Below are 12,401 nucleotides of genomic sequence, written 5' to 3'. Positions count from 1 at the left end.
TAATTATAGCAACTTGAGGTTTGAATTTGTTCTTCAGTTCCTTAAGCTTAAGAAATGCTGAGCGAGTTCGGCCCTTTTGATTTTCTGACTCCAACTCATTGCACATTTCATTGTAATATTTTACTTTGTCGTCCCGTGCTGCCTTTTGAAATCTATTCAACTCTTTAGTATCTTGAATTCTTCCCTCTGCTTTGGCTTCTCTGCTCTCCAGTGCAATTTTTCAGAGTGTCCTCTGACATCCATTTTGGTCTTCTCTTCCTCTTCTGTCTTTGTAATGACCGTTTGCACTCTTCTTGGATGATTCCCATGATATCCTCCCACAATTCATCTGGTCTTCTCTCATTAGTGTTCAAGGCCTCAAACCTGTTCCTGAGCTTGTTCTGAAATTCAGGTGGGATAGACTCAAAGTCGTATTTTGGTTCCCGTGGACTTGGTTTTCCTTAATTTCAGCTTCAACTTGCATATGAGTAGTTGGTGGTCTGTTCTACAATCAGCTCCTGGCCTAGTTTTCACAGTTGATATTGAGCTTCTCCAGCAGTTCTTTGCACAGATGTAATCAATCTGATTCCTATGCATACCATCGGGTGAAATCCATGTATATAACCTGCGTTTATGTCTCTTAAAAAACGTATTTGCATGAATAAGTCATTTATTGTGCAAAATTCAATCATCCTCTCTCCAGCTCCATTTCTGTCACCGAGTCCATGATGGGTAGGTAGGGCCTCAAAAAATTATTTTACTTACACCTTCCCACCCAGCTTTGGGATCAGGTTTAGGGCAATAGATCAAAAAGTCATTCTTAAAATTCCTCCACACTCCTACATCAGTTGTTCCTTAGAGGCAAGGTAAATGAACTTCATCTCATGTACTTTAGGCACCTTGTCAGGGGGCACGAGTCTTTAGAAAAAAGACATCATGCTGGGAAAATAGATGGTCAGTGAAAAAGAAGACCCTCAACAAACTGGATCAACACAGTGACAATGAGAATTATGGAATTCATGAAGATGACACAGGATAGGGCAAAGAAGGTTCAGATCTGTATTTCATGGGGTCACTATAAGTGGTTGAACTGATGACATCTACCTTATAGAGAGAAAACCAAGTTTCTCATTGGAGACTAGGATTTTGAAGCTCTGTCTTACATAATTTAGGCATGTGGCCAGGAGGGAATGATCCTTGGAGAAGGACATCATGCTCAGAAGGGTGGAGGTACAGTGCAGGAGAGCAAGCCCCTAGATGAGATGGACTGATACAGTGACTAGGGCAATGGGGGTAGGTGTGCCAGAATCACTGAGACTGGCTCAGAACAGGGCAGACTTCAGAGCTATCGTGCATGGGGTCGCTATGAGTTGCAGGCTATTCAACAGCACATAACAACAACAACAACCACTGAGAAGGATAAAAGAAAAATATTTGTTTTTGAACCATTAAGTTTTTTACAAAATGGAGGAAAAAACCTTAAAACAATAAAGAGAAAAATGTTCAACCTGATTAGTGTGTGGAAAAATGAAATAGGAACAGTACTGAACTACTTTTTATCTTTAAATAAACAATCAAAAAATTTAAAACCCTGATACCCAATGTTCTCCACAACATGATAAAACTGATATTGATTGCTGACATTAAAAATTGAAATAATCCATCTGGAAAGCAATTTACAATTTATATTAATATAATGAAACATACTCACTTTTTATGTGATCAACACATTCTGTAACTGTTTTAAGGAGCTAGTCCAAATATGCAAAAAAAAATAAAAATAAATAAATCCAGCACTATTTGCAATAGTCAAAAAGAACCTGAAATCTCTCTGGGTGTCTTCTTAACCTTTTCACTAGAACTTTCTTTGTTTCCTTCTCAGTTTCTTAGTATTAGATTCTAATTTCAAATGCTAAACATATTTTGCACACAACTCTAGATCTTTGTATACTTTCTTTCCCCCATTATTTGTATCTTTTAAAAATCCATTAATAATTTTTTGTTGTTGTTGTTAATTGTACAACGCCATTATCCATGATTATGTAACAAAATATTTTTCTCTGACGGGAAATGTAATAGCAATTTGTTCTCAATATAGAACATCTTGTAAAGTTAAAAAAGGGAAAGATATAGATATTTCATTCTTCAGAACTCTATGCAATATGCAATGGATCTAATATTGGTATGAGAATAAAGAACCAGACTTTAGTCTCAGCTTCATAACCAAATGTAAAGCCTTAGGATAAAGCATTTATTTGTGTATATGAGCAAAATTATAGCGCTCATATCATTGTATTTAGTTATTGAACTTATAATGAAAAATAAAGTTTTCAGCAATTAATTCATTACTATTAAGTGCCAAGGATTTTAAAATTTATACTACATTAATGCAGACATTCTGGATTCTCAGGAACTCTCCTAGTTACACAGTAAGCCTTCATCTGTGTAGTCTGGATGAGAATGACACAATTCTCCATCTGCATAAATAAAGCAAAATGGAATAAAAATGAGAACTCACAAGTAAATCCATGCACTTATAGTAAAATAATCTTTGACAAAGAGATGAAATCTATTACATGTAAAGATGCCTGCAAGTGCTTTTTGGCAACTGTCATGACTGAATTATTGTATTTTGCTGCCAACCTGACTTGTAGCCTTTGTTATTGTTGTTGTTATATGCTGTCAACTCGCTTGCGACTCATAGCGACCCTATGTACAACAGTCCTAAACTCTGCTCTGTCCTGTGTACTGTCTCTAACACACACCCTGATTATCCCAGTCACTGAATCAATCCACCTCATAGAGGGCCTTCCCTTCCTGCACTGTCCCTCCACTCTCCCAAGCATGATGTCCTTCTCCAAGGACCAGTCCCTCCTTACAACATGTCCAAAGTATGTCAGAAGGAGCCTCAGAATCCTTGCCTCCAAGGAGCAGGCTGGTTTAACCCTCTCTAGGATGAATCTGTCTGTTTTCTTAGCAGTCCATGGTACCCTCAACACTCTTCTCCAGCACCACAGCTCAAAAGCATCAATTCTCCTTCTATCCTCCCTAGTAATTGTCCAACTCTCTGACGCATAACAAGTGATTGCAAAGACCATGGCCTGAATAAGACACACCTTAGTCTCCAGAGAGACACCGTTGTTCTTCAGTACTTTGGAGAGGTCCCTAACAGCAGACTTTCCCATTGCAATACATCTTTTAATTTCCTGGCTGCTGGTGCCTTAGACATCCATATTAAACCTCACAATTGTATGGTTCTGTGTGGTCTGCGAGATATGCAATGGATTTTGGGTCTGGTAGATCAGTAAGATTGGAGTCGGAATTAATAGAAAGAGGTGTGGGAGCATCAGTGACATGTCTTGACCATAGGGGGATTAGTTTTATTTTGTTGTTGTTGGGGGCACTTCATCCTTGTGGCGTTAGTAGAGGTCAGACTTAGCCTCTCCTATGTTGTCATTTCTCCTTTTGCAATATTAAAAAACTAATTCAAGATGGATCAAGGCCATAGGTGTAAAAGCGAAATCTATAAAGATCATTAAAAAAATTAGAACAAATTGATGATCCCTAATCTATGACCCTCAGTGAGATGGATTCACACAAGTCCCTCACATTTTCGGAAAGCAAGATTGTGTTATCTACATAACACAGGTTGTTAAGTTTTCTTCCAATCCTGATGCCACATCTTCTTTATGAATTCCAGTTTCTTAAATGATTTGCTCAGGATATAGATTGAATAAGTATGGAGAAATGATACAGATTTGATGCATTTTAAATAATGCAGTGTTCCCTTGTTCTGTTCCGACAACAGCTCTGAAGAGAACACCATTCATTAGCTACTGTTTTCATTAGGTGCCCCTAAGTACAACTTATAGTGACCCTGTGAACAACAGAGCCGAACCCTGTTCTATCTTGTAGGAAGCTCATAATTGCTAACATACTTGACATAACATACATTGCTGCGGTCACTGTGTCAGAACATCTCGTTGAAAATCTTCCTCTCAATGTTAGCCACAATTTGCTGTGATCCACAGTTAAATGCCTTTGCATAATCAATAAAACACAAGGAGACATTCTTTTGGTATTCCCTGCTTCCAGCCAGAATCTATCTAACATCAGCAATGATATTCCTGATGCCACAGTCTCTTCTAAATCCAGCTGAAACTTCTGGCAGTTTCTGTCAATGAACTATACTAGTCATTTTTTTATGATCTTCAGCAATATTTTGCTTTCATATAATATTGATGATATTGTTAGATATTATCTACATTCTGTTCTATCACCTTTCTTGGTAATGCAAATTAAAACAACAATGAGATGTCATCTCAGTCCAGCAATACTAGCAAATTTCAGTTCCACAGGGGAAAAAAATTCTGGCAAGAGCGTAGAGAAATCAGAACTCTCATACAGTTGTTGTTGCTGTTAGGTGCCGAAGAGTTGAGCACGACTCACAGCAACTCTATGAGCAAAAGATCTGAAACTCTGTTCTGTCCTGTGCCAGCCTCATACTCACGTCCTCAGACAGTACTGGTGAGAATATAAAATAGTGCAACCATTGTCGAAACAATTTGTTGTTGTTATATGCTGTCGACTATGACTCATAGTGATCCTATGAACAGTGGTTCTGAACTCTGCCCTATATTCAGCCAATCTCACTATCTCTGACCTATCTGTTTCCATTGCCACAATCATTGTTTCAATATATCTCATTGAGGGTCTTTCTCTCCTGCACTGACCCTCTATCATTCAAAGTACGACATCCTTCTCCAAGGAATGGTCTCTCCTGACAACATATCCAAAATATGTGAGACAGAATTTCAAAACCCTTACACCTTCAAGAAGCAAGCCAGGTTCACGCTCTCTGGGACAAACTTGTTTGTTCTCTCAGCAATCCATGGTATGTTCAGTACTCTTATTCAGTGCAAATCAAAGACATCAATCTTCTTCTTTACTCGTCCATCTTTCAGATGTATAGCAAGCAATTGAGAAGACCATGGCCAGGATCGGGTGCACCTTAGTCTCTAGAGTGACATCGTTACTCTTTAGCACTCTGGAGAGGTCCCTGATAGCTGACTTTCCCAAAGCAATTTGTCTTTTGATTTCCTGACTGCTGGTGCTAAGAGTGTTGTTTGTGAAGCCAAGCAAGTGGAAATTGTTAACAAACTCAATATCTTTGCAACCTATCATGATGCTGTCAGTTGGCATAGTGGTGAGTACTTTGTTTTCTTGATGTTACAATGCAATCCATATTGAAGATTGTAATCCTTGACTTTCTGCAGCAAGCACTTCAAGTCCTCCTCAATTTTGGTGAGCAAGATTGTGTCATCTGCATAAAGCAGGTTGTTGATGAGTCTTTCTCCAATCCTGAAGCCATATTCTCCTTCATAAATTCAAACCTCCTGGATTATGTGTTGTACATATAGACTGAAAAGATCTGGAGAAAGAACACATTCCTGACACACTCCTTCCTTGATTTTGAGCCACGCATTGTTCCTTTGCTCTGTTTGAATGACAGTTTCTGTTCTGGGATTCCCTTTCTTCCCATTGTTAGCCACAATTTATTGTGGTGCACAAAGTCAAATGCCTTTGCAAAGTCAATAAAACACAAATAGACATTCTTCTGTACTCTGCTTTTAGTCAAGATCTAGTGCCACATCCTCTTCTAAACTCAGCTTGTATTTCTGACAGTTTTTTATTGACGTATTTTTCTAGTTGTTTTTGTATAATCTTCAGCAAAATTTTACTTGCATATAATGTTGTTCAGTAATTTCCACACTCTGTTGGATCTCAATTTCTGGGAATGGGAAAATATATGGATCTCTTCCAGTCAGTTGGCCAGGTAGCTATTCTCCAGAGTTTTTGGCACAATCTGTTTGTTGAAATATATCAACTAGTATTTCCTTAACACCTAGATCCTTATTTTTTGCCAATTCCTTCAGAGCAGCTTGAACTTCCTCCTTTATTACCATTGCTTCTTGATCACATGCTATCTGATGAAACTGTTCTGTGTAAGTCAATTCTTTTTGGTACGATGACTCTATATTCATTTCATCTTCTTTTGATACTTTCTGGATCATTCAATATTCTGCACATAGCATCTTCAATATTGTAACTTGCAGCTTGAATTTGTTCTTAAGTTCCTTCAGCTTAAGGAATGCTAATCGAGTTCATCCTTTTTCAGTTTCTGACTCTAGCTTTTTGCACATTTTTGTTTAGAATAATTTGCAATTTAGAACTTCCTTAAGATGTTGAAAATGGAAATATCATTTAACCCAGTAGTCTCACTGTTGTTTTTGTGTACGATTGAGTGTGAACTGACCCATAACTATCCTTCCAGCAGGTTTTCAGAGGCAGGTACTTGCAAGCGAAGAAATTGCCCATTTTTCTCCCTCAGAGCAGCTGGTGGATTTGAGCCATGTGTCTTTGAGATTGTAGCACAGCTTCTTACCACCGGCCACCAGAGCACTCCTCAGTAGTGAGTAATCTCACTACTAGGTATATATTCTAAAGAAATAAGGGCTGCAACATAAAAAGAGATATGTACACCCAGGTTCTTTGCAGTATTATTCACATTTGCAAAGAGATGGAAAAAACACAAGTATCCATCAGTGAGTGAATGGATAAAGAAAGTATGGTATATTATCATAGTGGAGTACTACGCAATATTAAAAAGCTACAAAGAATTTCAGAAATATTGCATAATATGGGTGAATTTAGAGAACATTGAGGGGGATAAAACAAATCAGTCACAAAAGGGCCATCATGGTATATTTTTTTGTTGTCTTCATGTACCAAGTTGAAACCTACTCATAGATGACCCTTCAGTCAGTTTTTAAAGGCTGTAATTGCACAAAAACAGATTGTCTATCCTTTATCTCAAGAAATAGGTGGTGGATTTAAAACTAGTGCCTTTTGGCCACTTTTTTTGCTCCCTAGGCTACCAGAGCTTCATATTATGGTATGTTGTTGTTTTGTGCCATCGAGTCGCTTGTGACTCATAGGGACTCTATGTACAAGACTCCTAAACCCTGCTCTATCCTGTGTCAACCTTGTCGTCTCTGACACACTCATTCCCACCACCCCCATCACAGAATCGATCCATCTTATTGAGGGCCTTCCTCTCCCTGCACTGTTCTGACGACTGTCTCTTGGTCCAAGTATAGGTTTCACATTAGCACAATCAAATGTTCTGGGATTCCCATTCTTCTCAGAGTCAGCCATAGCTTATTGTGATCCACACAGTCAAAAGCTTTCGCATAGTTACTGAAGCACAGATAGACATCACTCTGTTTTTCTCTGCTTTCTGCAAAGATCCAACTAACATTAGCTATAATATCCCTAGTACCATGACCTCTTCTGGCAGTTCTCTTTTGACATATTGCTCCAATAATTTTTGAATCCTTTTCAGCAGAATCTTGCTTGCATGTGATATCAATGATGTTGTTGTTGTTGTTATTTGGTGCTGTCAAGTCATAGACGACTCATAGCGACCCTATGAATGAACGGCCTGAGCACTGTTGTACATAGAGTTTCCGGAGGCAAGCCATTTCGGAAGTGGATGGCGCTCCTGCTTCCAGGCGATATTAATGACATTATTTGATAATTTCTGCACTCCGTTGGGTCACCTTTCTTTGGAATGGGAACAGATATTAATCTTTTTTCTGTCAGTTGGCCAGCTGGCTGTCCTCCAAATTTCCTGGCACAACTTAGTGAGCATATCCGGAGCAGTGCCTGTTGAAATATGTCAATTGGTATGCTGTCAACTCCTGGAAACTTGTTTTTTCCAATTCCTTCAGAGCAACTTGAACTTCCTCTTTCATCACCACAGGCTCTTGCTCATATGTTATTTCATGAAATTCTTCTGTGTCAGCCAATTCCTTCTGATACAGTGACTTTGTGTATTCCTTCCATCTTCTCTTGATACTTCCTGGATCATTTAACATTCTACCCAAAGTATCCTTAAGTATTGCCACTCATGGCTTGAATTTGTTTTTCAACTCCTTCAGCTTAAGAAATGTTGAGCGAGTTCGGCCCTTTTGATTTTCTGACTCCAGCTCTCTGCACATTTCATTATAATATCTTACTTTGTCATCCCGAGCTACCTTTTGACATTTTCTGTTTAGCTCTTTGATTTCTTGGTTTCTCGGTAAAAGACCCCTAATATGAAAAGCTAAGGAAAAGTTTACATGCCAATGGACAAATTACTGAATGACTACCAAGGATGAGAAGGAAGAGAGAGATGAGTAAAATTTAATGGGCAGATAATAATAATAATAATAATAATAATAATAATAATACTATGTTTAGTACTACGGATATTATAGCTAATGTAAGATGGATCTTGGCAGAAAGCAAAGAATACCAAAAGAATGTCTATCTGTGCTTCATTGACTATGCAAAGGCTTTTGATTGTGTGGATGACAACAAGCTATGGCTGACTCTGAGAAGAATGGGAATCCCAGAACATTTGATCCTGCTAATGCGAAACCTATACTTGGACCAAGAGGCAGTCGTCAGAACAGTGCAGGAAGACACTGGATGGTTCAAAATCAAGGGAGGGGTCTGTCAGGGATGTATTTTGTCTCCATACCTTTTCAATCTGGATGCAGAACAGATCATCCGAGATGCTGGGCTGTATGAGGAGGAATGTGGCATCAGGATTGGTGGAAGATTCATCAACAAACTGCGTTATGCAGATGACACAACCCTGCTCGCTGAAACTGAGGAGGATGTGAAGGGCTTGCTACAGAAGGTCAAGGACTGCAGTCTTCAATATGGATTGAAGCTTAACATCGAGAAAACAAAGATTCTCACCACTGGGCCAACTGGCAACATCAGTATGGATGGTGAAGAGATTGAGATAGTTAACAGTTTTAGTTTACTCGGCTCCACAGTCATCACTCTTGGTAACAGCAGCCAGGAAATCAGGAGACGAATTGCATTGGGAAAGTCAGCTGTGAGGGACCTCTCAAGAGTAGTGAATTGCAACGACGTCAGGCTGGAGACTAAGTTGCGCCTGATCCAGGCTATAGTCTTTGCAATTATGTGCTATGCATCGGAGAGTTGGACAGTGAATAGGGATGATAGAAAGAGAATTGATGCCTTTGAGTTGTGGTGCTGGAGAAGACTGTTGAATATACCATGGACTGCTAGGAGAACAAACAGGTTCGCCCTGGAGAGGGGGAAGCCAGAATGTTCCCTGGAGTCAAGGATTCTGAAGGTTCGTCTGACATACCTGGGGCATGTGGCAAGGAGGGACTGGTCCTTGGAGAGGGACATCATGTTTGGGAGAGTGGAGGGGTGGCACAGGAGAGGAAGACCCTCAATGAGATGGATCGATTCTGTGAGTGGAGTGGTGGGAATGAATGTGTTTGAGACAGCGAGGTTGGCACAGGACAGAACGGCCTTTAGGGCTCTTGTACATAGGGTCGCTATGAGTCACAAAGAACTCAATGGCACAGAACAACTACAACAACAACGATAATAATACTTTAAAAAGCTCTCAAACTCATTGCCATTGAGTTGTAACATATGCATTATGTACCCTCCATTAGGTTTTTGAGGACATAAGTCACATGGAAGGAAACTGCTCATATTTCTCCTCAATACAGTTGGTGGATTCACAAGACCTTGTGAAGACCTTGAAGGTTTGGCCTTTGGGTTACCAGTGTAGCTCCTTACAGACCACACCACAACATCACACCACCACACCATCAGAGTTCTTTCTTTAAATAATAGACACTCATTGTCATTTGAATGTTTTAGCCTCTTGTAAAATTCTTATTCACAATTTAAATACAGTTTTTTTGAGTCTGCATGTGGATTGTTTGCATGGTAAATATGATTGTTCACATGGTAGAAATTATTAAAAAGATTATTTCTCATTTATTTATTCCTTAGAAAAGTATCACTGATATCTTAAAACAAATTTGAGTATGGAAAACGAATACTGAGAAATAAAATTAGGAAAACTTATATTTCTAAAATTATAAGTGCACTTTTAAACCATAAAAGTAACATGTATTTATGGCAGAAAATTTACAAAATCTCTAAGAAAGAATCCTTCCTCAACCTTCCTAATTTTAAGTGGTTGTCAGCAATCCTTGGAGTTCTTAGTTTTGTATATATATATGGTTTTATAGCTCCTTGTACATACATAACTCATATGACCTTTTACCTGTTTGTCAAGCAGTGTGTCTGTTTTTTCTTCTTTTGAGGGCATTAATCATGGAATAGAAAGCTGGGGGGTCTAGTGAATAGAAGTTCCACTGCCAAACCGAAGGCACACAGTTTGAATCCACTAGCTGCTTCAAGGGAGAAAGAGAAACAATCTCTTCTTGTGTAGTTTGCAGCCTCTGAAAACCCGTCCGAGGGTCAGCTAGGAGATGATTTTGGCTCAAAGGTAACGAATTGAGTTTTTAAAGTATTATATCAGAATTAATCTTAACTCTTTAATCACCTCATGTAACTTAATCAAATCAGAGGCTTTATTTTAAATTTGGTCACATTCTGCGGTTCCAGGATCAAGATTTGTGTGTTAGTGGATATGTTTTTGTTGATGTGACACTACTCCCAGTGTGGACATATAAAATTACATAAATTTATATATATGTGATTAGGGTGGTGGGAATGAGTGTGTCAGAGATGGAGAGGTTGGCAAAGGATAGAGCAGCCTTTAGGGCTCTTGTACATTGGGTCGCTATGAGTGCAAGTGATTAGACAGCACATAACAACAACAACATTTTTGTGTCTACATATAGGGAACTCTCGTGGCCTAGTGAGAAAGATTTGTGCAAATATACACATACACACATTTGTATCTGACTGTTTTTCTTTCTATATCTATACTTGTATATTGAAAACCATGAGCTCAAACCCATATCCCCAATTCTAAGCCAGTATCTCATTCTTGGGTTTTTCCCCATTTGTATTTAGACATATTACTCTTACAGTGAGGTAGGTGGTTTCATTATCCTCAATATATTTACTTATTTGATCAGTCACCCAATATATAACTAATTTCCCTCAATGCCACCACAGTCTCATGAACTGAAATGATCTCCTTGCCCTTCTTCAGGAGATTTGGTGACTCAGTGGTAAAGAGTTATGCTGCCATCTCAAAAGCATGCAGGTGGTGTTTTTTTTTTGGGGGGGGAAGGGGAATTAAAAGCAATCTTTTTTTTTATTTTAATGAAAGTTTACAAAAACGTTGGTTTTCCCTTCATTCATTGTTACTCACTTTCCTCCCTGCCCACCCCTCTCCCCAGTTTGCTTTCCTCTTTGAAAAGTAAAAAATATTTCTTTCGTTGTTATACAATTTCCTCCCCCACCCCAGTCCACTCCACTACGCAGCTTTCATTCTGGACTCTTGTCATGACAGTAATACCTAATCATATATTCCTCCTAAATAGTTCTCTCCTTCATCTGTTACAATGCAGTATACATTATTTACCCCATTTTAGTTTTCCCCCAACCTCGATGTCAGTGGCACTCTACAGTATTTGTCCTTTTGTGGCTGAGATATTTTACTCAGCATAATGTCCTCCAGGGTCACCCATTTTGTATAATATTTCATGAGTTCCTTGTTTTTCAATGCAGCATAGTATTCCATAGGCATGCACTTCTAAGCCACTAGCTGCTTTATGGGTATAAAATGGACAATTTCCTCCCATGCTGTTTACTGCCTCTGAAAATTCACTGGAGGGTCAACTATGAGTAGATTCTGGCATAATGGTACATAACAACAACCTTGCCCTTCTTGGACTATGATACCATATTCTGGACTAACCCTCTCTCAGGATACACAGATGTTTCCATTTCACTGATGGGCTCCAATATCCTGAGCTAAGCTCCTTCCCCAAAGGGGTTCCTTTCTCATTCAGTCGCTCTGTCACTCTGCTGAAGCTATAATGGCTTTCCTCTCCTCACAATTCATGTGGAACCTACTTTGCTAGGCTCCAACCTATTGGCTTTTGGATCGAATTGCTCAGGAAGGGAAAGAAAGGATAGAATAAAGTTAAGAGGAAGGAAAAGAATAAAAACACTTCTGGTATTTTTATAATATCAGTAACAACTTGTTAATTCAAATTATTTCCCGGGATAGATTCCCAGAAATGGAATTACTGAACCAGCTGTTATAAAGAAAACACTTTGTCTTAAATTTTACTCCCACCAGCAGTGTATGAGAGTGTACATTTTACCTTAGATAGCTTTGGGTCTTATATTTCATTTCTAAGAGAATGTTTTGCTTATTTTATAGATAAAAAGTAACGAACTGTCTTATTTTCTGTTTCCTTGACTGCTGGTAAGGTTGAACATTTACCAATCTGCTTTTTAGCCACTAAACCTTCTTTGTTTAAATTATGGGCTCCTTGTTCATGTATATGTAGGGATTGAAATATTTTTCTCATGTCATATATATATAT

This window comes from Elephantulus edwardii, unplaced genomic scaffold (assembly GCF_000299155.1).
Source record: "Elephantulus edwardii isolate Elephantulus edwardi_28Jun2011 unplaced genomic scaffold, EleEdw1.0 scaffold00042, whole genome shotgun sequence".
Lineage (NCBI taxonomy): Eukaryota > Metazoa > Chordata > Mammalia > Macroscelidea > Macroscelididae > Elephantulus > Elephantulus edwardii.
Note: the sequence above shows the minus strand (reverse complement) of the source record.